This window comes from Notamacropus eugenii, chromosome 7 (genome assembly GCF_028372415.1).
Source record: "Notamacropus eugenii isolate mMacEug1 chromosome 7, mMacEug1.pri_v2, whole genome shotgun sequence".
NCBI lineage: Eukaryota > Metazoa > Chordata > Mammalia > Diprotodontia > Macropodidae > Notamacropus > Notamacropus eugenii.
This window is the reverse complement of record NC_092878.1, coordinates 79,976,159-80,002,991: the sequence shown is the minus strand read 5'-3', so window position 1 is coordinate 80,002,991 and position 26,833 is coordinate 79,976,159.

The following is a 26,833-nucleotide window of genomic DNA, read 5'->3' as shown; positions in this document are numbered from 1 at the left end:
AAGGATAGTGTTAGGGTTACAGTTAGGTTTAGGGTTAGTTTTCGTAGAATTGAGGGTTAGTCTTAGGGTGAGGGTTAGGGTTAGAATCAAGCATAGTTTTAGTGTTAGCGTTAGGGTTAGTGTAAGCATTAGAGTGCATTTAGAGGTAGGGGTAGCGGTAGGATTAGGATTTGGGTTAGGGTTAGTGATGGTAGAATCGAGGTTTAGGTTTAGGCTTAGGGTCATGATTGCATTTTGGATCAGAATCGAGTGTATTTAGGCTTTGGGTTAGTGTTCAAATTGACGATTTAGTGTTAGGGTTTGAATCGAGCACCTTTAGAGTTAGAATTAGGGTTTGAATTCAGTGCATTTAGGGTTAAAGTTAGGGTTAGGGTTAGGTTTACGGTCAGGGTTAAAATCGAGAGCATTTAAGGATAGTGCTAGGGTTAGAGTTAGGTTTAGGGTTAAGTTTCGTAGAATCGAGGGTTAAGCTTAGTGTTAGGCTTAGGGTGAGGGTTATGGTTAGAATCAAGCACAGTGTTAGTGTTATCGTTAGGGTAAGGGTTAGGGTTAAAGTGCTTTTAGGGCTAGTGGTAGGGGTAGGGTGAGGATTAGGGTTAAGGTTTGTGTTGGTAGAATCGAGGTTTCAGTTTAGGCTTAGGGTCAGGATTGCATTTTGGATCAGAATCGAGTGTATTTAGGAGTAGGGTTAGTGTTGAGATTGACGATTAAGTGTTAGGCTTAGAATTGAGCACATTAGGGTTAGAGTTATGGTTAGAATCCACTGCATTTCGGCTTAGGGTTAGGGTTAAGGTTAGAATCAGGCGCATTTTTATTGTTCTGGTTTTCGTTAGCGTATGGCTTAGAGTTAATTAAGGGGCAGGGCTAGGAGTAGGGTTAGGATTAGGGTTAGGGTTTGTGTTGGTAGAATCGAGGTTTAGGTTTAGGCTTAGGGTCAGGATTGCATTTTGGATCAGAATCGAGTGTATTTAGGCTTTGGGTTACTGTTCAAATTGACGATTTAGTGTTAGGGTGTGAATCGAGCACATTTAGGGTTAGAGTTATGGTTAGAATTCAGTGCATTTAGGGTTAGTGTTAGGGTTAGGTTTAGGGTCAGGGTTAAATCGAGAGCATTTAAGGATAGTGCTAGGGTTAGAGTTAGGTTTAGCGTTCGCTTTCGTAGAATCGAGGGTTAGGCTTAAGGTTAGGCTTGGGGTTAGGGTTAGGGTTAGAAGCAAGGGCATTTTTAGTGTTGTGGTTTTCGTCAGGGTATGGCTTAGAGTGCATTTAGGGGTAGGGGTATGAGTAGAGTTAGGATTAGGGTAAAGGTTTGTATTGGTAGAATCGAGGTTTAGGGTTAGGCTTAGGGTCAGGAATGGCTTTTGGGTTAGAATCGAGTGCATTTAGGCTTAGGGATAGTGTTGAAATTGACGATTTAGTGTTAGGGTTAGAATCGAGCACATTTAGGGTTAGAGTTTTGCTTAGAATTCGTTAGGGTTAGGGTTAGTGTTAGGGGTAGGGGTAGGGTTAGAGTGCATTTAGGGCTAGTGGTAGGGGTAGGGTTAGGATTAGGGTTACGGTTTGTATTGGTAGAATCGAAGTTTAGGGTTAGGCTTCGGGTCAGGATTGCCTCTTGGGTTAGAATCGGGTGCATTTAGGGTTAGGGTTAGTGTTGAGATTGGCGATTTAGTGTTAGGCTTAGAATCAAGCACATGAGGGTTAGAGTTATGGTTAGAATCCACTGCATTTAGGCTTAGGGTTAAGGTTAGGGTTATTAGGGTCAGGGTTAGAATCGAGAGCATTTAAGGATAGTGCTAGGGTTAGAGTTAGGTTTAGGGTTAGCTTTCGTAGAATCGAGGGTTAGGCTTAGGGTTAGGCTTAGGGTGAGGGTTAGGGTTAGAATCAAGCACAGTTTTAGTGTTAGCGTTAGGGTGAGGGTTAGGGTTAAAGTGCTTTTAGGGCTAGAGGAAGCGATAGGGTTAGGATTAGGGTTAAGGTTTGTGTTGGTAGAATCGAAGTTTAGGGTTAGGCTTAGGGTCAAGATTGCCTTTTGGGTTAGAATCGAGTGCATTTATGGTTAGGGTTAGTGTTGAGATTGACGATTTAGTGTTAGGCTTGGAATCAAGCACATGAGGGTTAGAGTTATGGTTAGAATCCACTGCATTTAGGCTTAGGGTTAGGGTTAGGGTTATTAGGGTCAGGGTTAGAATCGAGAGCATTTAAGGATAGTGCTAGGGTTAGAGTTATGTTTAGCGTTCACTTTCGTAGAATCGAGGGTTAGGCTTAAGGTTAGGTTTAGGCTTAGGGTTAGGGTTAGAATCAGGCGCATTTTTAGTGTTCTGGTTTTCGTTAGGGTATGGCTTAGAGTGCATTTAGGGGTAGGGGTAGAAGTAGGGTTAGGATAGGTTTAAGGTTTGTGTTGGTAGAATCGAGGTTTAGGATTAGGCTGAGGGTCAGGAATGGCTTTTGGGTTAGAATCCAGTGCATTTAGGCTTAGGGATAGTGTTGAAATTGACGATTTCGTTTTAGCGTTAGAATCAAGCACATTTAGGGATAGAGTTATGGTTAGATTTCGTTAGGGTTACGGTTAGTGTTAGGGTTAGGGGTATGGCTAGAGTGCATTTAGGGGTAGGGCTTGGGGCACGGTTAGAATTAAGGTTAGGGTTAGTGTTGGTAGAATCGAGGGTTAGGGTTAGGCTCAGGGTCAATATTCCCATTTAGGTTAGAATCGAGTGCATTGAGGCTTAAGGTTACTGTTGAGATTGACGAATTAGTGTTAGGGTTAGAATCAAGAACATTACCTTTAGAGTTATGGTTAGAATCCAGTGCATTTAGGGTTAGGCTTAGGCTTAGGGTTACGGTTATGTTTAGGGTGAGGGTTAGAATCGAGTGCATTTAAGGATAGTGTTAGGGGTAGAGTTAGGTTTAGGGTTAGCTTTCGTAGAATCGAGGGTTAGGCTTCGGGTTAGGGTTAGCGTTAGGGTTAGGGTTAGAATCAGGCGCAATTTTAGTGTTATGGTTGGGGTTAGGGTATGGCTTAGAGTGCATTTAGGGGTAGGGGTAGGAGTAGGGTTAGGATTAGTCTTAAGGTTTGTGTTGGTAGAATCGAGGTTTAAGGTTAGGCTAAGGGTCAGGATTGCCTTTTGGGTTAGAATCGAGTGCATTTAGGGTTAGAGTTAGTGTTGAGATTGACGATTTAGTATTAGGGTTATAATCGAGCACATTCGGGTTAGAGTTATGGTTAGAATCCAGTGCATTTAGGGTTAGGATTAGGGTTAGGGTTAGGGTTAGGGTTGGTTTAGGGTCAGGGTTAGAATCGAGAGAATTTAAGGACAGTGCTAGGCTTAGAGTTAGGTTTAGGGTTAGCTTTCATAGAATCGAGGGTTAGGCTTAGGATTAGGCTTAGGGTGAGGGTTAGGGTTAGAATCAAGCACAGTTTTAGTGTTAGCCTTAGGGTGAGGGTTAGGGTTAAAGTGCTTTTAGGGCTAGTGGTAGGGGTAGGGGTAGGATTAGGGTTAAGGTTTGTGTTGGTAGAATCGAGGTTTAGATTTGGGCTTAGTGTCAGGATTGCATTTTGGATCAGAATCGGGTGTATTTAGACTTTGCGTTAGTGTTCAAATTGACGATTTAGTGTTAGGGTTTGAATCGAGCACATTTAGGGTTAGAGTTATGGTTAGAATTCAGTGCATTTAGGGTTAGGGTTAGGGTTAGGGTTAGGTTTAGGGTCAGGTTTAGAATCGAGAGCATTTCAGGATAGTGCTAGCGTTAGAGTTAGGTTTAGCGTTCGCTTTCATAGAATCGAGGGTTAGGCTGAAGGTTAGGCTTAGGGTTAGGGTTAGGGTTAGAATCAGGCGCATTTTTAGTGTTCTGGTTTTCGTTAGGGTATGGCTTAGAGTGCATTTAGGGGTAGGGGTAGGAGTAGGGGTAGGATTAGGGTTAAGGTGTGTGTTGGTAGAATCGAAGTTTAGGGTTAGGCTTAGGGTCAGGAATGGCTTCTTGGTTAGAATCGAGTGCATATAGGCTTAGGGATAGTGTTGAAATTGACGATTTAGTTTTAGCGTTAGAATCAAGCACATTTAGGGATAGAGTTATGGTTAGAATTCGTTAGGGTTAAGGTTAGTGGTAGAGTTAGGGGTATGGTTAGAGTGCATTTAGCGGTAGGGGTTGGGGCACGGTTAGAATTAAGGTTAGGGTCAGTGTTGGAAGAATCGAGGTTTAGGGTTAGGCTCAGGGTCAGGATTGCCTTTTGGGTTAGAATCGAGTCCATTTAGGCTTGCGGTTACTGTTGAGATTGACGAATTAGTGTTAGGGTTAGAATCAAGAACATTACAGTTAGAGTTATGGTTAGAATCCAGTGCATATAGGGTTAGGCTTAGGCTTACGGTTACGGTTATGTTTAGGGTGAGTGCTAGAATCGAGTGCATTTAAGGATAGTGTTAGGGTTACAGTTAGGTTTAGGGTTAGTTTTCGTAGAATTGAGGGTTAGTCTTAGGGTGAGGGTTAGGGTTAGAATCAAGCATAGTTTTAGTGTTAGCGTTAGGGTTAGTGTAAGCATTAGAGTGCATTTAGAGGTAGGGGTAGCGGTAGGATTAGGATTTGGGTTAGGGTTAGTGATGGTAGAATCGAGGTTTAGGTTTAGGCTTAGGGTCATGATTGCATTTTGGATCAGAATCGAGTGTATTTAGGCTTTGGGTTAGCGTTCAAATTGACGATTTAGTGTTAGGGTTTGAATCGAGCACCTTTAGAGTTAGAATTAGGGTTTGAATTCAGTGCATTTAGGGTTAAAGTTAGGGTTAGGGTTAGGTTTACGGTCAGGGTTAAAATCGAGAGCATTTAAGGATAGTGCTAGGGTTAGAGTTAGGTTTAGGGTTAACTTTCGTAGAATCGAGGGTTAGGCTTAGTGTTAGGCTTAGGGTGAGGGTTATGGTTAGAATCAAGCACAGTGTTAGTGTTATCGTTAGGGTAAGGGTTAGGGGTTAAAGTGCTTTTAGGGCTAGTGGTAGGGGTAGGGTGAGGATTAGGGTTAAGGTTTGTGTTGGTAGAATCGAGGTTTCAGTTTAGGCTTAGGGTCAGGATTGCATTTTGGATCAGAATCGAGTGTATTTAGGAGTAGGGTTAGTGTTGAGATTGACGATTAAGTGTTAGGCTTAGAATTGAGCACATTAGGGTTAGAGTTATGGTTAGAATCCACTGCATTTCGGCTTAGGGTTAGGGTTAAGGTTAGAATCAGGCGCATTTTTATTGTTCTGGTTTTCGTTAGCGTATGGCTTAGAGTTAATTAAGGGGCAGGGCTAGGAGTAGGGTTAGGATTAGGGTTAGGGTTTGTGTTGGTAGAATCGAGGTTTAGGTTTAGGCTTAGGGTCAGGATTGCATTTTGGATCAGAATCGAGTGTATTTAGGCTTTGGGTTACTGTTCAAATTGACGATTTAGTGTTAGGGTTTGAATCGAGCACATTTAGGGTTAGAGTTATGGTTAGAATTCAGTGCATTTAGGGTTAGTGTTAGGGTTAGGTTTAGGGTCAGGGTTAAATCGAGAGCATTTAAGGATAGTGCTAGGGATAGAGTTAGGTTTAGCGTTCGCTTTCGTAGAATCGAGGGTTAGGCTTAAGGTTAGGCTTGGGGTTAGGGTTAGGGTTAGAAGCAAGGGCATTTTTAGTGTTGTGGTTTTCGTCAGGGTATGGCTTAGAGTGCATTTAGGGGTAGGGGTATGAGTAGAGTTAGGATTAGGGTAAAGGTTTGTATTGGTAGAATCGAGGTTTAGGGTTAGGCTTAGGGTCAGGAATGGCTGTTGGGTTAGAATCGAGTGCATTTAGGCTTAGGGATAGTGTTGAAATTGACGATTTAGTGTTAGGGTTAGAATCGAGCACATTTAGGGTTAGAGTTTTGCTTAGAATTCGTTAGGGTTAGGGTTAGTGTTAGGGGTAGGGGTAGGGTTAGAGTGCATTTAGGGCTAGTGGTAGGGGTAGGGTTAGGATTAGGGTTACGGTTTGTATTGGTAGAATCGAAGTTTAGGGTTAGGCTTCGGGTCAGGATTGCCTCTTGGGTTAGAATCGGGTGCATTTAGGGTTAGGGTTAGTGTTGAGATTGGCGATTTAGTGTTAGGCTTAGAATCAAGCACATGAGGGTTAGAGTTATGGTTAGAATCCACTGCATTTAGGCTTAGGGTTAAGGTTAGGGTTATTAGGGTCAGGGTTAGAATCGAGAGCATTTAAGGATAGTGCTAGGGTTAGAGTTAGGTTTAGGGTTAGCTTTCGTAGAATCGAGGGTTAGGCTTAGGGTTAGGCTTAGGGTGAGGGTTAGGGTTAGAATCAAGCACAGTTTTAGTGTGAGCGTTAGGGTGAGGGTTAGGGTTAAAGTGCTTTTAGGGCTAGAGGAAGCGATAGGGTTAGGATTAGGGTTAAGGTTTGTGTTGGTAGAATCGAAGTTTAGGGTTAGGCTTAGGGTCAAGATTGCCTTTTGGGTTAGAATCGAGTGCATTTATGGTTAGGGTTAGTGTTGAGATTGACGATTTAGTGTTAGGCTTGGAATCAAGCACATGAGCGTTAGAGTTATGGTTAGAATCCACTGCATTTAGGCTTAGGGTTAGGGTTAGGGTTATTAGGGTCAGGGTTAGAATCGAGAGCATTTAAGGATAGTGCTAGGGTTAGAGTTATGTTTAGCGTTCACTTTCGTAGAATCGAGGGTTAGGCTTAAGGTTAGGTTTAGGCTTAGGGTTAGGGTTAGAATCAGGCGCATTTTTAGTGTTCTGGTTTTCGTTAGGGTATGGCTTAGAGTGCATTTAGGGGTAGGGGTAGAAGTAGGGTTAGGATAGGTTTAAGGTTTGTGTTGGTAGAATCGAGGTTTAGGATTAGGCTGAGGGTCAGGAATGGCTTTTGGGTTAGAATCCAGTGCATTTAGGCTTAGGGATAGTGTTGAAATTGACGATTTCGTTTTAGCGTTAGAATCAAGCACATTTAGGGATAGAGTTATGGTTAGATTTCCTTAGGGTTACGGTTAGTGTTAGGGTTAGGGGTATGGCTAGAGTGCATTTAGCGGTAGGGCTTGGGGCACGGTTAGAATTAAGGTTAGGGTTAGTGTTGGTAGAATCGAGGGTTAGGGTTAGGCTCAGGGTCAATATTCCCATTTAGGTTAGAATCGAGTGCATTGAGGCTTAAGGTTACTGTTGAGATTGACGAATTAGTGTTAGGGTTAGAATCAAGAACATTACCTTTAGAGTTATGGTTAGAATCCAGTGCATTTAGGGTTAGGCTTAGGCTTAGGGTTAGGGTTATGTTTAGGGTGAGGGTTAGAATCGAGTGCATTTAAGGATAGTGTTAGGGGTAGAGTTAGGTTTGGGGTTAGCTTTCGTAGAATCGAGGTTTAGGCTTCGGGTTAGGGTTAGCGTTAGGGTTAGGGTTAGAATCAGGCGCAATTTTAGTGTTATGGTTGGGGTTAGGGTATGGCTTAGAGTGCATTTAGGGGTAGGGGTAGGAGTAGGGTTAGGATTAGTCTTAAGGTTTGTGTTGGTAGAATCGAGGTTTAAGGTTAGGCTAAGGGTCAGGATTGCCTTTTGGGTTAGAATCGAGTGCATTTAGGGTTAGAGTTAATGTTGAGATTGACGATTTAGTATTAGGGTTATAATCGAGCACATTAGGGTTAGAGTTATGGTTAGAATCCAGTGCATTTAGGGTTAGGATTAGGGTTAGGGTTAGGGTTAGGGTTAGGTTTAGGGTCAGGGTTAGAATCGAGAGAATTTAAGGACAGTGCTAGGCTTAGAGTTAGGTTTAGGGTTAGCTTTTGTAGAATCGAGGGTTAGGCTTAGGATTAGGCTTAGGGTGAGGGTTCGGGTTAGAATCAAGCACACTTTTAGTGTTAGCCTTAGGGTGAGTGTTAGGGTTAAAGTGCTTTTAGGGCTAGTGGTAGGGGTAGGGGTAGGATTAGGGTTAAGGTTTGTGTTGGTAGAATCGAGGTTTAGATTTAGGCTTAGTGTCAGGATTGCATTTTGGATCAGAATCGGGTGTATTTAGACTTTGCGTTAGTGTTCAAATTGATGATTTAGTGTTAGGGTTTGAATCGAGCACATTTAGGGTTAGAGTTATGGTTAGAATTCAGTGCATTTAGGGTTAGGGTTAGGGTTAGGGTTAGGTTTAGGGTCAGGGTTAGAATCGAGAGCATTTCAGGATAGTGCTAGCGTTAGAGTTAGGTTTAGCGTTCGCTTTCATAGAATCGAGGGTTAGGCTGAAGGTTAGGCTTAGGGTTAGGGTTAGGGTTGGAATCAGGCGCATTTTTAGTGTTCTGGTTTTCGTTACGGTATGGCTTAGAGTGCATTTAGGGGTAGGGGTAGGAGTAGGGGTAGGATTAGGGTTAAGGTGTGTGTTGGTAGAATCGAAGTTTAGGGTTAGGCTTAGGGTCAGGAATGGCTTCTTGGTTAGAATCGAGTGCATATAGGCTTAGGGATAGTGTTGAAATTGACGATTTAGTTTTAGCGTTAGAATCAAGCACATTTAGGCATAGAGTTATGGTTAGAATTCGTTAGGGTTAAGGTTAGTGGTAGAGTTAGGGGTATGGTTAGAGTGCATTTAGCGGTAGGGGTTGGGGCACGGTTAGAATTAAGGTTAGGGTCAGTGTTGGTAGAATCGAGGTTTAGGGTTAGGCTCAGGGTCAGGATTGCCTTTTGGGTTAGAATCGAGTGCATTTATGGTTAGGGTTAGTGTTGAGATTGACGAATTAGTGTTAGGGTTAGAATCAAGAACATTACAGTTAGAGTTATGGTTAGAATCCAGTGCATTTAGGGTTAGGCTTAGGCTTACGGTTACGGTTATGTTTAGGGTGAGTGCTAGAATCGAGTGCATTTAAGGATAGTGTTAGGGTTACAGTTAGGTTTAGGGTTAGTTTTCGTAGAATTGAGGGTTAGTCTTAGGGTGAGGGTTAGGGTTAGAATCAAGCATAGTTTTAGTGTTAGCGTTAGGGTTAGTGTAAGCATTAGAGTGCATTTAGAGGTAGGGGTAGCGGTAGGATTAGGATTTGGGTTAGGGTTAGTGATGGTAGAATCGAGGTTTAGGTTTAGGCTTAGGGTCATGATTGCATTTTGGATCAGAATCGAGTGTATTTAGGCTTTGGGTTAGTGTTCAAATTGACGATTTAGTGTTAGGGTTTGAATCGAGCACCTTTAGAGTTAGAATTAGGGTTTGAATTCAGTGCATTTAGGGTTAAAGTTAGGGTTAGGGTTAGGTTTACGGTCAGGGTTAAAATCGAGAGCATTTAAGGATAGTGCTAGGGTTAGAGTTAGGTTTAGGGTTAAGTTTCGTAGAATCGAGGGTTAAGCTTAGTGTTAGGCTTAGGGTGAGGGTTATGGTTAGAATCAAGCACAGTGTTAGTGTTATCGTTAGGGTAAGGGTTAGGGTTAAAGTGCTTTTAGGGCTAGTGGTAGGGGTAGGGTGAGGATTAGGGTTAAGGTTTGTGTTGGTAGAATCGAGGTTTCAGTTTAGGCTTAGGGTCAGGATTGCATTTTGGATCAGAATCGAGTGTATTTAGGAGTAGGGTTAGTGTTGAGATTGACGATTAAGTGTTAGGCTTAGAATTGAGCACATTAGGGTTAGAGTTATGGTTAGAATCCACTGCATTTCGGCTTAGGGTTAGGGTTAAGGTTAGAATCAGGCGCATTTTTATTGTTCTGGTTTTCGTTAGCGTATGGCTTAGAGTTAATTAAGGGGCAGGGCTAGGAGTAGGGTTAGGATTAGGGTTAGGGTTTGTGTTGGTAGAATCGAGGTTTAGGTTTAGGCTTAGGGTCAGGATTGCATTTTGGATCAGAATCGAGTGTATTTAGGCTTTGGGTTACTGTTCAAATTGACGATTTAGTGTTAGGGTTTGAATCGAGCACATTTAGGGTTAGAGTTATGGTTAGAATTCAGTGCATTTAGGGTTAGTGTTAGGGTTAGGTTTAGGGTCAGGGTTAAATCGAGAGCATTTAAGGATAGTGCTAGGGTTAGAGTTAGGTTTAGCGTTCGCTTTCGTAGAATCGAGGGTTAGGCTTAAGGTTAGGCTTGGGGTTAGGGTTAGGGTTAGAAGCAAGGGCATTTTTAGTGTTGTGGTTTTCGTCAGGGTATGGCTTAGAGTGCATTTAGGGGTAGGGGTATGAGTAGAGTTAGGATTAGGGTAAAGGTTTGTATTGGTAGAATCGAGGTTTAGGGTTAGGCTTAGGGTCAGGAATGGCTTTTGGGTTAGAATCGAGTGCATTTAGGCTTAGGGATAGTGTTGAAATTGACGATTTAGTGTTAGGGTTAGAATCGAGCACATTTAGGGTTAGAGTTTTGCTTAGAATTCGTTAGGGTTAGGGTTAGTGTTAGGGGTAGGGGTAGGGTGAGAGTGCATTTAGGGCTAGTGGTAGGGGTAGGGTTAGGATTAGGGTTACGGTTTGTATTGGTAGAATCGAAGTTTAGGGTTAGGCTTCGGGTCAGGATTGCCTCTTGGGTTAGAATCGGGTGCATTTAGGGTTAGGGTTAGTGTTGAGATTGGCGATTTAGTGTTAGGCTTAGAATCAAGCACATGAGGGTTAGAGTTATGGTTAGAATCCACTGCATTTAGGCTTAGGGTTAAGGTTAGGGTTATTAGGGTCAGGGTTAGAATCGAGAGCATTTAAGGATAGTGCTAGGGTTAGAGTTAGGTTTAGGGTTAGCTTTCGTAGAATCGAGGGTTAGGCTTAGGGTTAGGCTTAGGGTGAGGGTTAGGGTTAGAATCAAGCACAGTTTTAGTGTTAGCGTTAGGGTGAGGGTTAGGGTTAAAGTGCTTTTAGGGCTAGAGGAAGCGATAGGGTTAGGATTAGGGTTAAGGTTTGTGTTGGTAGAATCGAAGTTTAGGGTTAGGCTTAGGGTCAAGATTGCCTTTTGGGTTAGAATCGAGTGCATTTATGGTTAGGGTTAGTGTTGAGATTGACGATTTAGTGTTAGGCTTGGAATCAAGCACATGAGCGTTAGAGTTATGGTTAGAATCCACTGCATTTAGGCTTAGGGTTAGGGTTAGGGTTATTAGGGTCAGGGTTAGAATCGAGAGCATTTAAGGATAGTGCTAGGGTTAGAGTTATGTTTAGCGTTCACTTTCGTAGAATCGAGGGTTAGGCTTAAGGTTAGGTTTAGGCTTAGGGTTAGGGTTAGAATCAGGCGCATTTTTAGTGTTCTGGTTTTCGTTAGGGTATGGCTTAGAGTGCATTTAGGGGTAGGGGTAGAAGTAGGGTTAGGATAGGTTTAAGGTTTGTGTTGGTAGAATCGAGGTTTAGGATTAGGCTGAGGGTCAGGAATGGCTTTTGGGTTAGAATCCAGTGCATTTAGGCTTAGGGATAGTGTTGAAATTGACGATTTCGTTTTAGCGTTAGAATCAAGCACATTTAGGGATAGAGTTATGGTTAGATTTCGTTAGGGTTACGGTTAGTGTTAGGGTTAGGGGTATGGCTAGAGTGCATTTAGGGGTAGGGCTTGGGGCACGGTTAGAATTAAGGTTAGGGTTAGTGTTGGTAGAATCGAGGGTTAGGGTTAGGCTCAGGGTCAATATTCCCATTTAGGTTAGAATCGAGTGCATTGAGGCTTAAGGTTACTGTTGAGATTGACGAATTAGTGTTAGGGTTAGAATCAAGAACATTACCTTTAGAGTTATGGTTAGAATCCAGTGCATTTAGGGTTAGGCTTAGGCTTAGGGTTACGGTTATGTTTAGGGTGAGGGTTAGAATCGAGTGCATTTAAGGATAGTGTTAGGGGTAGAGTTAGGTTTAGGGTTAGCTTTCGTAGAATCGAGGGTTAGGCTTCGGGTTAGGGTTAGCGTTAGGGTTAGGGTTAGAATCAGGCGCAATTTTAGTGTTATGGTTGGGGTTAGGGTATGGCTTAGAGTGCATTTAGGGGTAGGGGTAGGAGTAGGGTTAGGATTAGTCTTAAGGTTTGTGTTGGTAGAATCGAGGTTTAAGGTTAGGCTAAGGGTCAGGATTGCCTTTTGGGTTAGAATCGAGTGCATTTAGGGTTAGAGTTAGTGTTGAGATTGACGATTTAGTATTAGGGTTATAATCGAGCACATTCGGGTTAGAGTTATGGTTAGAATCCAGTGCATTTAGGGTTAGGATTAGGGTTAGGGTTAGGGTTAGGGTTGGTTTAGGGTCAGGGTTAGAATCGAGAGAATTTAAGGACAGTGCTAGGCTTAGAGTTAGGTTTAGGGTTAGCTTTCATAGAATCGAGGGTTAGGCTTAGGATTAGGCTTAGGGTGAGGGTTAGGGTTAGAATCAAGCACAGTTTTAGTGTTAGCCTTAGGGTGAGGGTTAGGGTTAAAGTGCTTTTAGGGCTAGTGGTAGGGGTAGGGGTAGGATTAGGGTTAAGGTTTGTGTTGGTAGAATCGAGGTTTAGATTTAGGCTTAGTGTCAGGATTGCATTTTGGATCAGAATCGGGTGTATTTAGACTTTGCGTTAGTGTTCAAATTGACGATTTAGTGTTAGGGTTTGAATCGAGCACATTTAGGGTTAGAGTTATGGTTAGAATTCAGTGCATTTAGGGTTAGGGTTAGGGTTAGGGTTAGGTTTAGGGTCAGGTTTAGAATCGAGAGCATTTCAGGATAGTGCTAGCGTTAGAGTTAGGTTTAGCGTTCGCTTTCATAGAATCGAGGGTTAGGCTGAAGGTTAGGCTTAGGGTTAGGGTTAGGGTTAGAATCAGGCGCATTTTTAGTGTTCTGGTTTTCGTTAGGGTATGGCTTAGAGTGCATTTAGGGGTAGGGGTAGGAGTAGGGGTAGGATTAGGGTTAAGGTGTGTGTTGGTAGAATCGAAGTTTAGGGTTAGGCTTAGGGTCAGGAATGGCTTCTTGGTTAGAATCGAGTGCATATAGGCTTAGGGATAGTGTTGAAATTGACGATTTAGTTTTAGCGTTAGAATCAAGCACATTTAGGGATAGAGTTATGGTTAGAATTCGTTAGGGTTAAGGTTAGTGGTAGAGTTAGGGGTATGGTTAGAGTGCATTTAGCGGTAGGGGTTGGGGCACGGTTAGAATTAAGGTTAGGGTCAGTGTTGGAAGAATCGAGGTTTAGGGTTAGGCTCAGGGTCAGGATTGCCTTTTGGGTTAGAATCGAGTCCATTTAGGCTTGCGGTTACTGTTGAGATTGACGAATTAGTGTTAGGGTTAGAATCAAGAACATTACAGTTAGAGTTATGGTTAGGATCCAGTGCATATAGGGTTAGGCTTAGGCTTACGGTTACGGTTATGTTTAGGGTGAGTGCTAGAATCGAGTGCATTTAAGGATAGTGTTAGGGTTACAGTTAGGTTTAGGGTTAGTTTTCGTAGAATTGAGGGTTAGTCTTAGGGTGAGGGTTAGGGTTAGAATCAAGCATAGTTTTAGTGTTAGCGTTAGGGTTAGTGTAAGCATTAGAGTGCATTTAGAGGTAGGGGTAGCGGTAGGATTAGGATTTGGGTTAGGGTTAGTGATGGTAGAATCGAGGTTTAGGTTTAGGCTTAGGGTCATGATTGCATTTTGGATCAGAATCGAGTGTATTTAGGCTTTGGGTTAGCGTTCAAATTGACGATTTAGTGTTAGGGTTTGAATCGAGCACCTTTAGAGTTAGAATTAGGGTTTGAATTCAGTGCATTTAGGGTTAAAGTTAGGGTTAGGGTTAGGTTTACGGTCAGGGTTAAAATCGAGAGCATTTAAGGATAGTGCTAGGGTTAGAGTTAGGTTTAGGGTTAACTTTCGTAGAATCGAGGGTTAGGCTTAGTGTTAGGCTTAGGGTGAGGGTTATGGTTAGAATCAAGCACAGTGTTAGTGTTATCGTTAGGGTAAGGGTTAGGGTTAAAGTGCTTTTAGGGCTAGTGGTAGGGGTAGGGTGAGGATTAGGGTTAAGGTTTGTGTTGGTAGAATCGAGGTTTCAGTTTAGGCTTAGGGTCAGGATTGCATTTTGGATCAGAATCGAGTGTATTTAGGAGTAGGGTTAGTGTTGAGATTGACGATTAAGTGTTAGGCTTAGAATTGAGCACATTAGGGTTAGAGTTATGGTTAGAATCCACTGCATTTCGGCTTAGGGTTAGGGTTAAGGTTAGAATCAGGCGCATTTTTATTGTTCTGGTTTTCGTTAGCGTATGGCTTAGAGTTAATTAAGGGGCAGGGCTAGGAGTAGGGTTAGGATTAGGGTTAGGGTTTGTGTTGGTAGAATCGAGGTTTAGGTTTAGGCTTAGGGTCAGGATTGCATTTTGGATCAGAATCGAGTGTATTTAGGCTTTGGGTTACTGTTCAAATTGACGATTTAGTGTTAGGGTTTGAATCGAGCACATTTAGGGTTAGAGTTATGGTTAGAATTCAGTGCATTTAGGGTTAGTGTTAGGGTTAGGTTTAGGGTCAGGGTTAAATCGAGAGCATTTAAGGATAGTGCTAGGGATAGAGTTAGGTTTAGCGTTCGCTTTCGTAGAATCGAGGGTTAGGCTTAAGGTTAGGCTTGGGGTTAGGGTTAGGGTTAGAAGCAAGGGCATTTTTAGTGTTGTGGTTTTCGTCAGGGTATGGCTTAGAGTGCATTTAGGGGTAGGGGTATGAGTAGAGTTAGGATTAGGGTAAAGGTTTGTATTGGTAGAATCGAGGTTTAGGGTTAGGCTTAGGGTCAGGAATGGCTTTTGGGTTAGAATCGAGTGCATTTAGGCTTAGGGATAGTGTTGAAATTGACGATTTAGTGTTAGGGTTAGAATCGAGCACATTTAGGGTTAGAGTTTTGCTTAGAATTCGTTAGGGTTAGGGTTAGTGTTAGGGGTAGGGGTAGGGTTAGAGTGCATTTAGGGCTAGTGGTAGGGGTAGGGTTAGGATTAGGGTTACGGTTTGTATTGGTAGAATCGAAGTTTAGGGTTAGGCTTCGGGTCAGGATTGCCTCTTGGGTTAGAATCGGGTGCATTTAGGGTTAGGGTTAGTGTTGAGATTGGCGATTTAGTGTTAGGCTTAGAATCAAGCACATGAGGGTTAGAGTTATGGTTAGAATCCACTGCATTTAGGCTTAGGGTTAAGGTTAGGGTTATTAGGGTCAGGGTTAGAATCGAGAGCATTTAAGGATAGTGCTAGGGTTAGAGTTAGGTTTAGGGTTAGCTTTCGTAGAATCGAGGGTTAGGCTTAGGGTTAGGCTTAGGGTGAGGGTTAGGGTTAGAATCAAGCACAGTTTTAGTGTTAGCGTTAGGGTGAGGGTTAGGGTTAAAGTGCTTTTAGGGCTAGAGGAAGCGATAGGGTTAGGATTAGGGTTAAGGTTTGTGTTGGTAGAATCGAAGTTTAGGGTTAGGCTTAGGGTCAAGATTGCCTTTTGGGTTAGAATCGAGTGCATTTATGGTTAGGGTTAGTGTTGAGATTGACGATTTAGTGTTAGGCTTGGAATCAAGCACATGAGCGTTAGAGTTATGGTTAGAATCCACTGCATTTAGGCTTAGGGTTAGGGTTAGGGTTATTAGGGTCAGGGTTAGAATCGAGAGCATTTAAGGATAGTGCTAGGGTTAGAGTTATGTTTAGCGTTCACTTTCGTAGAATCGAGGGTTAGGCTTAAGGTTAGGTTTAGGCTTAGGGTTAGGGTTAGAATCAGGCGCATTTTTAGTGTTCTGGTTTTCGTTAGGGTATGGCTTAGAGTGCATTTAGGGGTAGGGGTAGAAGTAGGGTTAGGATAGGTTTAAGGTTTGTGTTGGTAGAATCGAGGTTTTAGGATTAGGCTGAGGGTCAGGAATGGCTTTTGGGTTAGAATCCAGTGCATTTAGGCTTAGGGATAGTGTTGAAATTGACGATTTCGTTTTAGCGTTAGAATCAAGCACATTTAGGGATAGAGTTATGGTTAGATTTCGTTAGGGTTACGGTTAGTGTTAGGGTTAGGGGGATGGTTAGAGTGCATTTAGCGGTAGGGCTTGGGGCACGGTTAGAATTAAGGTTAGGGTTAGTGTTGGTAGAATCGAGGGTTAGGGTTAGGCTCAGGGTCAATATTCCCATTTAGGTTAGAATCGAGTGCATTGAGGCTTAAGGTTACTGTTGAGATTGACGAATTAGTGTTAGGGTTAGAATCAAGAACATTACCTTTAGAGTTATGGTTAGAATCCAGTGCATTTAGGGTTAGGCTTAGGCTTAGGGTTAGGGTTATGTTTAGGGTGAGGGTTAGAATCGAGTGCATTTAAGGATAGTGTTAGGGGTAGAGTTAGGTTTGGGGTTAGCTTTCATAGAATCGAGGTTTAGGCTTCGGGTTAGGGTTAGCGTTAGGGTTAGGGTTAGAATCAGGCGCAATTTTAGTGTTATGGTTGGGGTTAGGGTATGGCTTAGAGTGCATTTAGGGGTAGGGGTAGGAGTAGGGTTAGGATTAGTCTTAAGGTTTGTGTTGGTAGAATCGAGGTTTAAGGTTAGGCTAAGGGTCAGGATTGCCTTTTGGGTTAGAATCGAGTGCATTTAGGGTTAGAGTTAGTGTTGAGATTGACGATTTAGTATTAGGGTTATAATCGAGCACATTAGGGTTAGAGTTATGGTTAGAATCCAGTGCATTTAGGGTTAGGATTAGGGTTAGGGTTAGGGTTAGGGTTAGGTTTAGGGTCAGGGTTAGAATCGAGAGAATTTAAGGATAGTGCTAGGGTTAGAGTTATGTTTAGCGTTCACTTTCGTAGAATCGAGGGTTAGGCTTAAGGTTAGGTTTAGGCTTAGGGTTAGGGTTAGAATCAGGCGCATTTTTAGTGTTCTGGTTTTCGTTAGGGTATGGCTTAGAGTGCATTTAGGGGTAGGGGTAGAAGTAGGGTTAGGATAGGTTTAAGGTTTGTGTTGGTAGAATCGAGGTTTAGGATTAGGCTGAGGGTCAGGAATGGCTTTTGGGTTAGAATCCAGTGCATTTAGGCTTAGGGATAGTGTTGAAATTGACGATTTCGTTTTAGCGTTAGAATCAAGCACATTTAGGGATAGAGTTATGGTTAGATTTCGTTAGGGTTACGGTTAGTGTTAGGGTTAGGGGGATGGTTAGAGTGCATTTAGCGGTAGGGCTTGGGGCACGGTTAGAATTAAGGTTAGGGTTAGTGTTGGTAGAATCGAGGGTTAGGGTTAGGCTCAGGGTCAATATTCCCATTTAGGTTAGAATCGAGTGCATTGAGGCTTAAGGTTACTGTTGAGATTGACGAATTAGTGTTAGGGTTAGAATCAAGAACATTACCTTTAGAGTTATGGTTAGAATCCAGTGCATTTAGGGTTAGGCTTAGGCTTAGGGTTAGGGTTATGTTTAGGGTGAGGGTTAGAATCGAGTGCATTTAAGGATAGTGTTAGGGGTAGAGTTAGGTTTGGGGTTAGCTTTCATAGAATCGAGGTTTAGGCTTCGGGTTAGGGTTAGCGTTAGGGTTAGGGTTAGAATCAGGCGCAATTTTAGTGTTATGGTTGGGGTTAGGGTATGGCTTAGAGTGCATTTAGGGGTAGGGGTAGGAGTAGGGTTAGGATTAGTCTTAAGGTTTGTGTTGGTAGAATCGAGGTTTAAGGTTAGGCTAAGGGTCAGGATTGCCTTTTGGGTTAGAATCGAGTGCATTTAGGGTTAGAGTTAGTGTTGAGATTGACGATTTAGTATTAGGGTTATAATCGAGCACATTAGGGTTAGAGTTATGGTTAGAATCCAGTGCATTTAGGGTTAGGATTAGGGTTAGGGTTAGGGTTAGGGTTAGGTTTAGGGTCAGGGTTAGAATCGAGAGAATTTAAGGATAGTGCTAGGGTTAGAGTTATGTTTAGCGTTCACTTTCGTAGAATCGAGGGTTAGGCTTAAGGTTAGGTTTAGGCTTAGGGTTAGGGTTAGAATCAGGCGCATTTTTAGTGTTCTGGTTTTCGTTAGGGTATGGCTTAGAGTGCATTTAGGGGTAGGGGTAGAAGTAGGGTTAGGATAGGTTTAAGGTTTGTGTTGGTAGAATCGAGGTTTAGGATTAGGCTGAGGGTCAGGAATGGCTTTTGGGTTAGAATCCAGTGCATTTAGGCTTAGGGATAGTGTTGAAATTGACGATTTCGTTTTAGCGTTAGAATCAAGCACATTTAGGGATAGAGTTATGGTTAGATTTCGTTAGGGTTACGGTTAGTGTTAGGGTTAGGGGGATGGTTAGAGTGCATTTAGCGGTAGGGCTTGGGGCACGGTTAGAATTAAGGTTAGGGTTAGTGTTGGTAGAATCGAGGGTTAGGGTTAGGCTCAGGGTCAATATTCCCATTTAGGTTAGAATCGAGTGCATTGAGGCTTAAGGTTACTGTTGAGATTGACGAATTAGTGTTAGGGTTAGAATCAAGAACATTACCTTTAGAGTTATGGTTAGAATCCAGTGCATTTAGGGTTAGGCTTAGGCTTAGGGTTAGGGTTATGTTTAGGGTGAGGGTTAGAATCGAGTGCATTTAAGGATAGTGTTAGGGGTAGAGTTAGGTTTGGGGTTAGCTTTCATAGAATCGAGGTTTAGGCTTCGGGTTAGGGTTAGCGTTAGGGTTAGGGTTAGAATCAGGCGCAATTTTAGTGTTATGGTTGGGGTTAGGGTATGGCTTAGAGTGCATTTAGGGGTAGGGGTAGGAGTAGGGTTAGGATTAGTCTTAAGGTTTGTGTTGGTAGAATCGAGGTTTAAGGTTAGGCTAAGGGTCAGGATTGCCTTTTGGGTTAGAATCGAGTGCATTTAGGGTTAGAGTTAGTGTTGAGATTGACGATTTAGTATTAGGGTTATAATCGAGCACATTAGGGTTAGAGTTATGGTTAGAATCCAGTGCATTTAGGGTTAGGATTAGGGTTAGGGTTAGGGTTAGGGTTAGGTTTAGGGTCAGGGTTAGAATCGAGAGAATTTAAGGACAGTGCTAGGCTTAGAGTTAGGTTTAGGGTTAGCTTTCGTAGAATCGAGGGTTAGGCTTAGGATTAGGCTTAGGGTGAGGGTTAGGGTTAGAATCAAGCACAGTTTTAGTGTTAGCCTTAGGGTGAGTGTTAGGGTTAAAGTGCTTTTAGGGCTAGTGGTAGGGGTAGGGGTAGGATTAGGGTTAAGGTTTGTGTTGGTAGAATCGAGGTTTAGATTTAGGCTTAGTGTCAGGATTGCATTTTGGATCAGAATCGGGTGTATTTAGACTTTGCGTTAGTGTTCAAATTGACGATTTAGTGTTAGGGTTTGAATCGAGCACATTTAGGGTTAGAGTTATGGTTAGAATTCAGTGCATTTAGGGTTAGGGTTAGGGTTAGGGTTAGGTTTAGGGTCAGGGTTAGAATCGAGAGCATTTCAGGATAGTGCTAGCGTTAGAGTTAGGTTTAGCGTTCGCTTTCATAGAATCGAGGGTTAGGCTGAAGGTTAGGCTTAGGGTTAGGGTTAGGGTTGGAATCAGGCGCATTTTTAGTGTTCTGGTTTTCGTTACGGTATGACTTAGAGTGCATTTAGGGGTAGGGGTAGGAGTAGGGGTAGGATTAGGGTTAAGGTGTGTGTTGGTAGAATCGAAGTTTAGGGTTAGGCTTAGGGTCAGGAATGGCTTTTGGGTTAGAATCGAGTGCATATAGGCTTAGGGATAGTGTTGAAATTGACGATTTAGTTTTAGCGTTAGAATCAAGCACATTTAGGCATAGAGTTATGGTTAGAATTCGTTAGGGTTAAGGTTAGTGGTAGAGTTAGGGGTATGGTTAGAGTGCATTTAGCGGTAGGGGTTGGGGCACGGTTAGAATTAAGGTTAGGGTCAGTGTTGGTAGAATCGAGGTTTAGGGTTAGGCTCAGGGTCAGGATTGCCTTTTGGGTTAGAATCGAGTCCATTTAGGCTTGCGGTTACTGTTGAGATTGACGAATTAGTGTTAGGGTTAGAATCAAGAACATTACAGTTAGAGTTATGGTTAGAATCCAGTGCATTTAGGGTTAGGCTTAGGCTTACGGTTACGGTTATGTTTAGGGTGAGTGCTAGAATCGAGTGCATTTAAGGATAGTGTTAGGGTTACAGTTAGGTTTAGGGTTAGTTTTCGTAGAATTGAGGGTTAGTCTTAGGGTGAGGGTTAGGGTTAGAATCAAGCATAGTTTTAGTGTTAGCGTTAGGGTTAGTGTAAGCATTAGAGTGCATTTAGAGGTAGGGGTAGCGGTAGGATTAGGATTTGGGTTAGGGTTAGTGATGGTAGAATCGAGGTTTAGGTTTAGGCTTAGGGTCATGATTGCATTTTGGATCAGAATCGAGTGTATTTAGGCTTTGGGTTAGTGTTCAAATTGACGATTTAGTGTTAGGGTTTGAATCGAGCACCTTTAGAGTTAGAATTAGGGTTTGAATTCAGTGCATTTAGGGTTAAAGTTAGGGTTAGGGTTAGGTTTACGGTCAGGGTTAAAATCGAGAGCATTTAAGGATAGTGCTAGGGTTAGAGTTAGGTTTAGGGTTAACTTTCGTAGAATCGAGGGTTAGGCTTAGTGTTAGGCTTAGGGTGAGGGTTATGGTTAGAATCAAGCACAGTGTTAGTGTTATCGTTAGGGTAAGGGTTAGGGTTAAAGTGCTTTTAGGGCTAGTGGTAGGGGTAGGGTGAGGATTAGGGTTAAGGTTTGTGTTGGTAGAATCGAGGTTTCAGTTTAGGCTTAGGGTCAGGATTGCATTTTGGATCAGAATCGAGTGTATTTAGGAGTAGGGTTAGTGTTGAGATTGACGATTAAGTGTTAGGCTTAGAATTGAGCACATTAGGGTTAGAGTTATGGTTAGAATCCACTGCATTTCGGCTTAGGGTTAGGGTTAAGGTTAGAATCAGGCGCATTTTTATTGTTCTGGTTTTCGTTAGCGTATGGCTTAGAGTTAATTAAGGGGCAGGGCTAGGAGTAGGGTTAGGATTAGGGTTAGGGTTTGTGTTGGTAGAATCGAGGTTTAGGTTTAGGCTTAGGGTCAGGATTGCATTTTGGATCAGAATCGAGTGTATTTAGGCTTTGGGTTACTGTTCAAATTGACGATTTAGTGTTAGGGTTTGAATCGAGCACATTTAGGGTTAGAGTTATGGTTAGAATTCAGTGCATTTAGGGTTAGTGTTAGGGTTAGGTTTAGGGTCAGGGTTAAATCGAGAGCATTTAAGGATAGTGCTAGGGTTAGAGTTAGGTTTAGCGTTCGCTTTCGTAGAATCGAGGGTTAGGCTTAAGGTTAGGCTTGGGGTTAGGGTTAGGGTTAGAAGCAAGGGCATTTTTAGTGTTGTGGTTTTCGTCAGGGTATGGCTTAGAGTGCATTTAGGGGTAGGGGTATGAGTAGAGTTAGGATTAGGGTTACGGTTTGTATTGGTAGAATCGAGGTTTAGGGTTAGGCTTAGGGTCAGGAATGGCTTTTGGGTTAGAATCGAGTGCATTTAGGCTTAGGGATAGTGTTGAAATTGACGATTTAGTGTTAGGGTTAGAATCGAGCACATTTAGGGTTAGAGTTTTGCTTAGAATTCGTTAGGGTTAGGGTTAGTGTTAGGGGTAGGGGTAGGGTTAGAGTGCATTTAGGGCTAGTGGTAGGGGTAGGGTTAGGATTAGGGTTACGGTTTGTATTGGTAGAATCGAAGTTTAGGGTTAGGCTTCGGGTCAGGATTGCCTCTTGGGTTAGAATCGGGTGCATTTAGGGTTAGGGTTAGTGTTGAGATTGACGATTTAGTGTTAGGCTTAGAATCAAGCACATGAGGGTTAGAGTTATGGTTAGAATCCACTGCATTTAGGCTTAGGGTTAAGGTTAGGGTTATTAGGGTCAGGGTTAGAATCGAGAGCATTTAAGGATAGTGCTAGGGTTAGAGTTAGGTTTAGGGTTAGCTTTCGTAGAATCGAGGGTTAGGCTTAGGGTTAGGCTTAGGGTGAGGGTTAGGGTTAGAATCAAGCACAGTTTTAGTGTTAGCGTTAGGGTGAGGGTTAGGGTTAAAGTGCTTTTAGGGCTAGAGGAAGCGATAGGGTTAGGATTAGGGTTAAGGTTTGTGTTGGTAGAATCGAAGTTTAGGGTTAGGCTTAGGGTCAAGATTGCCTTTTGGGTTAGAATCGAGTGCATTTATGGTTAGGGTTAGTGTTGAGATTGACGATTTAGTGTTAGGCTTGGAATCAAGCACATGAGCGTTAGAGTTATGGTTAGAATCCACTGCATTTAGGCTTAGGGTTAGGGTTAGGGTTATTAGGGTCAGGGTTAGAATCGAGAGCATTTAAGGATAGTGCTAGGGTTAGAGTTATGTTTAGCGTTCACTTTCGTAGAATCGAGGGTTAGGCTTAAGGTTAGGTTTAGGTTTAGGGTTAGGGTTAGAATCAGGCGCATTTTTAGTGTTCTGGTTTTCGTTAGGGTATGGCTTAGAGTGCATTTAGGGGTAGGGGTAGAAGTAGGGTTAGGATAGGTTTAAGGTTTGTGTTGGTAGAATCGAGGTTTAGGATTAGGCTGAGGGTCAGGAATGGCTTTTGGGTTAGAATCCAGTGCATTTAGGCTTAGGGATAGTGTTGAAATTGACGATTTCGTTTTAGCGTTAGAATCAAGCACATTTAGGGATAGAGTTATGGTTAGATTTCGTTAGGGTTACGGTTAGTGTTAGGGTTAGGGGGATGGTTAGAGTGCATTTAGCGGTAGGGCTTGGGGCACGGTTAGAATTAAGGTTAGGGTTAGTGTTGGTAGAATCGAGGGTTAGGGTTAGGCTCAGGGTCAATATTCCCATTTAGGTTAGAATCGAGTGCATTGAGGCTTAAGGTTACTGTTGAGATTGACGAATTAGTGTTAGGTTAGAATCAAGAACATTACCTTTAGAGTTATGGTTAGAATCCAGTGCATTTAGGGTTAGGCTTAGGCTTAGGGTTACGGTTATGTTTAGGGTGAGGGTTAGAATCGAGTGCATTTAAGGATAGTGTTAGGGGTAGAGTTAGGTTTGGGGTTAGCTTTCGTAGAATCGAGGTTTAGGCTTCGGGTTAGGGTTAGCGTTAAGGTTAGGGTTAGAATCAGGCGCAATTTTAGTGTTATGGTTGGGGTTAGGGTATGGCTTAGAGTGCATTTAGGGGTAGGGGTAGGAGTAGGGTTAGGATTAGTCTTAAGGTTTGTGTTGGTAGAATCGAGGTTTAAGGTTAGGCTAAGGGTCAGGATTGCCTTTTGGGTTAGAATCGAGTGCATTTAGGGTTAGAGTTAGTGTTGAGATTGACGATTTAGTATTAGGGTTATAATCGAGCACATTAGGGTTAGAGTTATGGTTAGAATCCAGTGCATTTAGGGTTAGGATTAGTGTTAGGGTTGGGGTTAGGGTTAGGTTTAGGGTCAGGGTTAGAATCGAGAGAATTTAAGGACAGTGCTAGGCTTAGAGTTAGGTTTAGGGTTAGCTTTCGTAGAATCGAGGGTTAGGCTTAGGGTTAGGCTTAGGGTGAGGGTTAGGGTTAGAATCAAGCACAGTTTTAGTGTTAGCGTTAGGGTGAGGGTTAGGGTTAAAGTGCTTTTAGGGCTAGAGGAAGCGATAGGGTTAGGATTAGGGTTAAGGTTTGTGTTGGTAGAATCGAAGTTTAGGGTTAGGCTTAGGGTCAAGATTGCCTTTTGGGTTAGAATCGAGTGCATTTATGGTTAGGGTTAGTGTTGAGATTGACGATTTAGTGTTAGGCTTGGAATCAAGCACATGAGCGTTAGAGTTATGGTTAGAATCCACTGCATTTAGGCTTAGGGTTAGGGTTAGGGTTATTAGGGTCAGGGTTAGAATCGAGAGCATTTAAGGATAGTGCTAGGGTTAGAGTTATGTTTAGCGTTCACTTTCGTAGAATCGAGGGTTAGGCTTAAGGTTAGGTTTAGGTTTAGGGTTAGGGTTAGAATCAGGCGCATTTTTAGTGTTCTGGTTTTCGTTAGGGTATGGCTTAGAGTGCATTTAGGGGTAGGGGTAGAAGTAGGGTTAGGATAGGTTTAAGGTTTGTGTTGGTAGAATCGAGGTTTAGGATTAGGCTGAGGGTCAGGAATGGCTTTTGGGTTAGAATCCAGTGCATTTAGGCGTAGGGATAGTGTTGAAATTGACGATTTCGTTTTAGCGTTAGAATCAAGCACATTTAGGGATAGAGTTATGGTTAGATTTCGTTAGGGTTACGGTTAGTGTTAGGGTTAGGGGGATGGTTAGAGTGCATTTAGCGGTAGGGCTTGGGGCACGGTTAGAATTAAGGTTAGGGTTAGTGTTGGTAGAATCGAGGGTTAGGGTTAGGCTCAGGGTCAATATTCCCATTTAGGTTAGAATCGAGTGCATTGAGGCTTAAGGTTACTGTTGAGATTGACGAATTAGTGTTAGGGTTAGAATCAAGAACATTACCTTTAGAGTTATGGTTAGAATCCAGTGCATTTAGGGTTAGGCTTAGGCTTAGGGTTACGGTTATGTTTAGGGTGAGGGTTAGAATCGAGTGCATTTAAGGATAGTGTTAGGGGTAGAGTTAGGTTTGGGGTTAGCTTTCGTAGAATCGAGGTTTAGGCTTCGGGTTAGGGTTAGCGTTAAGGTTAGGGTTAGAATCAGGCGCAATTTTAGTGTTATGGTTGGGGTTAGGGTATGGCTTAGAGTGCATTTAGGGGTAGGGGTAGGAGTAGGGTTAGGATTAGTCTTAAGGTTTGTGTTGGTAGAATCGAGGTTTAAGGTTAGGCTAAGGGTCAGGATTGCCTTTTGGGTTAGAATCGAGTGCATTTAGGGTTAGAGTTAGTGTTGAGATTGACGATTTAGTATTAGGGTTATAATCGAGCACATTAGGGTTAGAGTTATGGTTAGAATCCAGTGCATTTAGGGTTAGGATTAGTGTTAGGGTTAGGGTTAGGGTTAGGTTTAGGGTCAGGGTTAGAATCGAGAGAATTTAAGGACAGTGCTAGGCTTAGAGTTAGGTTTAGGGTTAGCTTTCGTAGAATCGAGGGTTAGGCTTAGGGTTAGGCTTAGGGTGAGGGTTAGGGTTAGAATCAAGCACAGTTTTAGTGTTAGCCTTAGGGTGAGGGTTAGGGTTAAAGTGCTTTTAGGGCTAGAGGAAGCGATAGGGTTAGGATTAGGGTTAAGGTTTGTGTTGGTAGAATCGAAGTTTAGGGTTAGGCTTAGGGTCAAGATTGCCTTTTGGGTTAGAATCGAGTGCATTTATGGTTAGGGTTAGTGTTGAGATTGACGATTTAGTGTTAGGCTTGGAATCAAGCACATGAGGGTTAGAGTTATGGTTAGAATCCACTGCATTTAGGCTTAGGGTTAGGGTTAGGGTTATTAGGGTCAGGGTTAGAATCGAGAGCATTTAAGGATAGTGCTAGGGTTAGAGTTATGTTTAGCGTTCACTTTCGTAGAATCGAGGGTTAGGCTTAAGGTTAGGTTTAGGCTTAGGGTTAGGGTTAGGATTATTACGGTCAGGACTAGAATCGAGAGCATTTAAGGATAGTTTTAGGCTTAGAGTTAGGTTTAGGGTTAGGTGTCGTAGAATTGTGGGTTAGGGTTTGGGTTAGGGTTAGGGTTAGGGTTAGAATCAAGCGCATTTTTAGTGTTAGGGGTTGGGTTAGGGTTAGGGTTAGAGTGCATATAGAGGTAGAGATAGGAGTAAGGTTAGGATTAGGGTTAGGGTTTCTGTTGGAAGAATCGAGGTTTAGGGTTAGACTCAGGGTTAGGATTGCCTTTTGGGTTAGAGTCGAGTGCATTTAGGGTTAGGCTTAGTGTTGAGATTGACAATTTAGTGTTAGGGTTATAATCGAGCACATTAGGGTTAGAGTTATGGTTAGAATCCAGTACATTTAAGGTTAGGATTAGGGTTAGGGTTAGGGTTATGTTCAGGCTGAGCGTTAGAATCGAGTGCATTTAAGTATAGTGTTAGGGTTGGAGTTAGCTTTACGGTTAGCTTTCCTAGAATCGAGGGTTAGGCTGAAGGTTAGGCTTAGGGTTAGGGTTAGGGTTAGAATCAGGCGCATTTTTAGTGTTCTGGTTTTCGTTAGGGTATGGCTTAGAGTACATTTAGGGGTAGGGGTAGGAGTAGGGGTAGGATTAGGGTTAAGGTGTGTGTTGGTAGAATCTAAGTTTAGGGTTAGGCTTAGGGTCAGGAATGGCTTCTTGGTTAGAATCGAGTGCATATAGGCTTAGGGATAGTGTTGAAATTGACGATTTAGTTTTAGCATTAGAATCAAGCACATTTAGGGATAGAGTTATGGTTAGAATTCGTTAGGGTTAAGGTTAGTGGTAGAGTTAGGGGTATGGTTAGAGTGCATTTAGCGGTAGGGGTTGGGGCACGGTTAGAATTAAGGTTAGGGTCAGTGTTGGTAGAATCGAGGTTTAGGGTTAGGCTCAGGGTCAGGATTGCCTTTTGGGTTAGAATCGAGTCCATTTAGGCTTGCGGTTACTGTTGAGATTGACGAATTAGTGTTAGGGTTAGAATCAAGAACATTACAGTTAGAGTTATGGTTAGAATCCAGTGCATTTAGGGTTAGGCTTAGGCTTACGGTTACGGTTATGTTTAGGGTGAGTGCTAGAATCGAGTGCATTTAAGGATAGTGTTAGGGTTACAGTTAGGTTTAGGGTTAGTTTTCGTAGAATTGAGGGTTAGTCTTAGGGTGAGGGTTAGGGTTAGAATCAAGCATAGTTTTAGTGTTAGCGTTAGGGTTAGTGTAAGCATTAGAGTGCATTTAGAGGTAGGGGTAGCGGTAGGATTAGGATTTGGGTTAGGGTTAGTGATGGTAGAATCGAGGTTTAGGTTTAGGCTTAGGGTCATGATTGCATTTTGGATCAGAATCGAGTGTATTTAGGCTTTGGGTTAGCGTTCAAATTGACGATTTAGTGTTAGGGTTTGAATCGAGCACCTTTAGAGTTAGAATTAGGGTTTGAATTCAGTGCATTTAGGGTTAAAGTTAGGGTTAGGGTTAGGTTTACGGTCAGGGTTAAAATCGAGAGCATTTAAGGATAGTGCTAGGGTTAGAGTTAGGTTTAGGGTTAACTTTCGTAGAATCGAGGGTTAGGCTTAGTGTTAGGCTTAGGGTGAGGGTTATGGTTAGAATCAAGCACA